Here is a 5,587-nt window from a genome sequence, read left to right as displayed (position 1 = left end):
CTTTGGTGTAATACTGTGTGCTGTGTTAAACTTATGTATTCATATTTGTGTTGCAACAGTCAATAGCAGCCTACTTTGCTTAATCAGCCACTGGGAAACAAGCTTAACTGTTGGTTGCAGTACATTGTTATACAAGCTTGTGTTTCTTTTGATACAAATCCCTTTAGAAACCACTTGAAGTTTTGTATAGCTTTTTAGGTTTTGGTTTTTCATTTATAATTAATTCATGGGCTTACAGCAGTTTCCTTAATTAGCAGAAGCAGGATCCTTATGTGATCTTAAACCTTCACTTGATTTTACAGTTATTTGTACTTTAGTTTACTGTTTTTGTGCTTTATACCTTATACTTTACAATTCCAGCTGTAGCTTGTTTCTTACTACTGTCCGTGTTGCTCTGTGAGCTGTAAAAATGAGATGAGTGATGTTTTCAGTTCATGTGCTGATTGAGCTTGAGTTGCTGTCATACAGCATTTGACAGAGATGAGACCTCGGAAGACCAGCCTGTAATTTTCAGTCCTTTGTTGCTTTTGGTGTGAAGAGCTGAAATTGTTGCTTTTTAAGAACATGTTATTACCTTTTTCTACAATTTAAAAAATGCATTTCTCATTAAAAAATACTACTTGTGTAGGTTCTTCTTAAGCTAGACAGATTCTAAAAAGCGTTAGTATTGGAAATAAGATTTCCCTATTTTGGCTATTAGCCTATATCACATTGAGTGTTAATTCTGCATGATTTGGGTTTTTTTTTTTTAAAACTTGGACTAACTTCTCTAATTCTCATAGCTGTGAATATGAAATGTCAAGAAGATGCATCTTTCTATATATGTACCATGATAGGCTGTAGCATGTTCGTGACTCTGGTTTCTTTCTGTTCAGATGGCTTTAGACCAGTTAACATTAATGCTGTTAACATTATTTTAACTTGGCATGTATAACATTGCCATATAGAGTAGAATAGAAAGTTGCAAAATATGATACCGTACAGAGTTAAACACTAAACATATCCAAAGTCCATTCAGAATTTTGTGTGTTGTATTTTGCTATTTTTGTGATGTGTGGCCTTTTATTCTGTAATATCCTTCTAAATAAAACATTGAACATCCAGAAAACACAAAATCTGCCTCATTTGAGAAATATTTAAAAAAATCCAATTAATAGTAGCCTTTAGAAAGTTTTGTACTCTAATACTTGTCAGTATAGTGTCTACTCTTACCAAGGTAGCTTTTTGGTAAACCCAGTAGCTTTTCAATGATATTTGTATTGAATAAAGTGATGCTTAATATACTTCCCATTTCTTACTATGGTAAGGTATATTTGGCATTGTAGCTGATACAGAATGAAGAGTGCAGTGATTATAAAACTATTTGGAACATCCTACAGCAAATACCCACAATAAATTCTTTACAAATTGTTTTTCTTAATGGAAAAGTTAATATATACATGATCTTTATATGTCTTAAAAAGGTGATTATGTCTTAAAATTCAGTTGTGTTTTAAAATGTATCCCTAACTACCTGATCTTTAAGAAAGGAATTTCAACAAACATTTTAAAATCCACACTAAGTAAAATTACTTTTTTTTCCTGATCTAGAGCTTTTACCTGTTAATATATACATTATAAACAAGGACTTTCCAGTTCTTTAGGAAAGTAAACATGGGAGAAAATTGGTAATGTCAGTAATATCTTCCAAGAGAACAGCTCGGTGCTGAGCATTTATAGGCTCCCCCAACTCCTGCTTTGTTAGGTTTTTTGTTGTTGTTGTTATTGTTTTCTTCAGTATAACAGATCATTTAGATTTTTTTTTTGAGAATAAAAAGTGCATCTAAAAAAACTATTTAACAGCATTAATTGTACCCCAAGATTCACAGTTATCTATTGCACAAAGCTCAAGTTCTTGTTTTAGTAGTTATACTAGTAGATTTTTAGTTATGTGCATGTCATATTCCCAAAACTATTTCCCATTTCAATTTTACCATCACATTGGCTTTATAGGACTATCTAACTTTACAGTTAATTTGTAATTTGTCTTAATACCCTTTGAAAGTATTTTCACTTGTTTTTATTGCTTGATTCCAAAGCTGAGGAAGTTCTTTCAATATGTAAGACTTTAATGATTATTGTATGAATTATTTTTCTGGGTAAGTTGTCTACCACAGAAATTGACACCACAAAGAGATTGTTAGAGAAAGTAAAGCTACTGTTAGCATTGTAGCTGATACAGAATGGATAAGTGCCGTAAAGATGAGACTTTGTCTTGGATCAGATATCCACAGTGAATTTTGGCAGTAAGGAAGCCACTGCTTGTTTTAAAGCACTCTTTGACTTACAGTTATGTTACCATAGAACTAGTTTTATTAAATTGCTTTATTGAATCCCTTAGAATTTGTCAAGAATTAATCTGCTAGCTCTTTCTTTGCCCCAGTGTAATCCAGCTGTTCACAGGCTTTGCTTGTATCCAGTGGTAGGTGTTAAACTAAGAACCTTCATGTTCTGGATAGGTACATGCTGGGTTTCTGGTATTTTGGATAGTAGTATTAACTGCTGCTCCTATTTTAGTTTCTAGTGACTATTTAGAGCAGTTAGTATAATTGATACTTTGTTCCACGTGGTAATAGCTTTCATCACGGAACCTTTTACAGCAAATTTCTGTAAATTTCCCAGAAGGAACTTAGACTTAACTGATTGGTATAAAGAAACTAAGCGAGCATTTTTCGTTCTTTCCTCTCTGTTGACTGTAATTATTCCTGGTAGGGTTTATGCATTTACACTTGACAAACTCTGTGTAGTTTGATAAACTTTAATTGTAAGAATATTTTTTTAAACTAATTGTTTTAAAAAATAAAGTATATTCCAAGGAAATGCAGTGCTGATTCCCATTACTGCTTGCAGTGGGCTTCTCTTTGGTCTTGAAGGTATTCACTTGCTGTGTGACAAATAATCAACAAATCACATTCTTTTTTTTTTTTTTTTTTTTTTTTTAACAAACAAACAGGCCGCCCTAGCCGAAGAAGGAAGTGTTACAGTTTGGCTCATTTGCTCTCCCTGACTCACCCCTAGTGCTGGAGGATATAAGGGCATTCATTGATTTGTGTTTCTCTCTGGTTTTAGTTTTCTTTTATAGACAATCCCATGATACTAAAAGCACATGCTCTGTATTTTCTGCCCCACCCTCTTTGTGTGTTTATAGTATTTTTGAAAGATTGATACATAAATTGGGTATTTCTATGGAACCTTAAGGCGTGGCTGCTCTCTGTGGAAGGGGAAAGCATAATTAAGTTAATGCACTTCTTTTCCTAGCTCCAAAGTCACTGTGATGTATATTTTTTTAATGAAATTTAGAAAACTTGTTTTCTCAATTGTAAAATTAGTTTAAAAATGCTGCTTCTCTTATCATTAGTCTAGTAAATGTTGAACTGTTTTCTGCAAATTGCATTTTACAAAATTTAAACTTCAAAACTGTATTAACTTTTATAGTTAAACATTGTATTAAATAAAGTATACTATAATAAACAACTTGGGATTGTACTTTTTATTTGTCTTATTAAAAATTAGGTAACCAATAAAATATTTTGTTATATAATAGAAATGAAAATTCATTTGTATTTTGAGAAAAACGGGGAGTTGACAAAAATGAACCTAAGTATTTACTGGTTGTGGTGACTTACACCTTTAAATCCAGTACTTTGGAGGCAAAAGCAAGTGGATTTCTGAATTGAAAACCAGCCAGGACTGAGTAGAGAGAGCCTAAGAATTACAGGGCTGCTAAAATGCTGCAGTGAGTAAAGGTGATGGCTGCCAAGCCTGCCGACTGCAGCTAATCCCTGGGTGGGACCCACGTGATGCAGAGAGACCTGAATCCAGCAAGTGGTCCATTGAGCACGTGTGCTTTGACAAAAGGTAGACAAAAATTGAATTTAACCAGCAGTGATAATTTCTAAGCTTAGAAGTAAATTGTTGTTCAAATGTTTTAGCATAATACTTAAAGCTTGGTAAGGTTTTGTTTTGTTTTTTTAATCTCAGAAAATTTTAGACCAAATTTGGGGTTTATGTTACTGCATTAAAATTCTCTGCTTTTTAATTACTCTAAATTTCCTAGTACTAGGAACAATGCAATTTTTCTGTTTTTTTTTGGGGGGGGGGTTATTGTTTTGTTTTTGTAGGTTTTTGGGGTTTTTTTGTTTGTTTGCTGCGATGGTTTTGGGGTTTTGTCTGTTTCAGGCTAGCTTCAGAGTCAATAGGTAGCTACCAAATTAAAGATGAGCTATCATACCCAACTTACATGATGCATACAATTGAACCCAGGGTTTCCTACGTGTTGGGCAAATATCCCAACAGCTATGTCCCTACCTACCTGTGAGTTTTAATACCAGTTGTAAAGCCATTTTAACATTTTTTTTTTTGAGACAGTATCCTACTTCATCAACCAGGCTGTCCTTGAACCCACAAGAAATCCACCTGCCTCTGACTTTCAAGTGCTTACTTAGCATAAAGCTATATTTTTGAGATTTATAAGACATAGCATTTTGGGTTTAGTATAATTTAGATAATGTTTAGGGAAAATGCCCACAGTTGAAAGTTAATGTTTATTTTCTAATGTATAGGTAAAAACATCCTGAGTGTTCTATGGTTTGTATTATGTTAATGAGTATATATTACCTTGCCTTTGCATTTCAATAATTGTATCATAATTATCCTTAAGAATACCTAGCAAAAGAAATACCTAGCAGCTATGCTTATACAGTAGTTCATAGATCTAAAGTATCCTAAGAATGTTTTGAGGTTTTGATAATTGGTTTTTATTCTGTAGCTCAGGCTCGCCTCTTCGAGATGGGAGTGGGAAGCGGTGGTACACCTGAAGTCAGAAAATAGGAATTGGTTGGTTCACTTCCTCCACCATGTGGATCTCAGGGTCAAACTCAGGTTGACAAGCGCTTTTACCTGCTGAGCATCAGGTATAAGCTGTCACAGCTGGCCTTTTATTTCATTATTCACTACAATTCATTGCTGAGACGTGTTTTGTGCGAGTATTGGTTATAGGACAATTTCTCAAGCCTTGGAATCAGATTAAACACCCAACTCTTTGTGTATTACGTGTGTGTGTGTGTGTGTGTGTGTGTGTGTGTGTGTGTGTGCGCATGTGTGCACTTTGAGTTTTATTCTGTAAATGTGGCCTTACATAGATAGAATCTCACCGAAGGAGTGCTTCACTCAATATAAACTGCCCTAAGCTATTATTAATCTGACAGGTGACAGATACTGTGTATTTCCTTAAAGTTTTGAAAGATCCTGTCTGTCCCTTTGAGTTCCTTATGGTCTCAGGACATCTTTGCACACAATTTAGGAATCTGTTACAGTGTTCTTTTTAAATGACAGATGCTTTGTTCCTTTAAGGAAGACCTTAATTTTTATTTTATTTGGTTACAAAGTCTGATGTCTCCTATGCAGCTTTGGCTGTCCTGGAACTCACTATGTAAACCAGATAGACTTAAGACTCATAGAAATTCCCTCTGCCTCCCAAGTGCTGGGATTAATGATGTATGCCAGCACAACCAGCTGAGTTTTGGGATACATTAAACTTTACAGTGAT

Source organism: Grammomys surdaster, unplaced genomic scaffold (genome assembly GCF_004785775.1).
Source record: "Grammomys surdaster isolate TR1022 unplaced genomic scaffold, NIH_TR_1.0 136, whole genome shotgun sequence".
Classification (NCBI taxonomy): domain Eukaryota; kingdom Metazoa; phylum Chordata; class Mammalia; order Rodentia; family Muridae; genus Grammomys; species Grammomys surdaster.
This window is presented reverse-complemented; position numbering follows the sequence as displayed.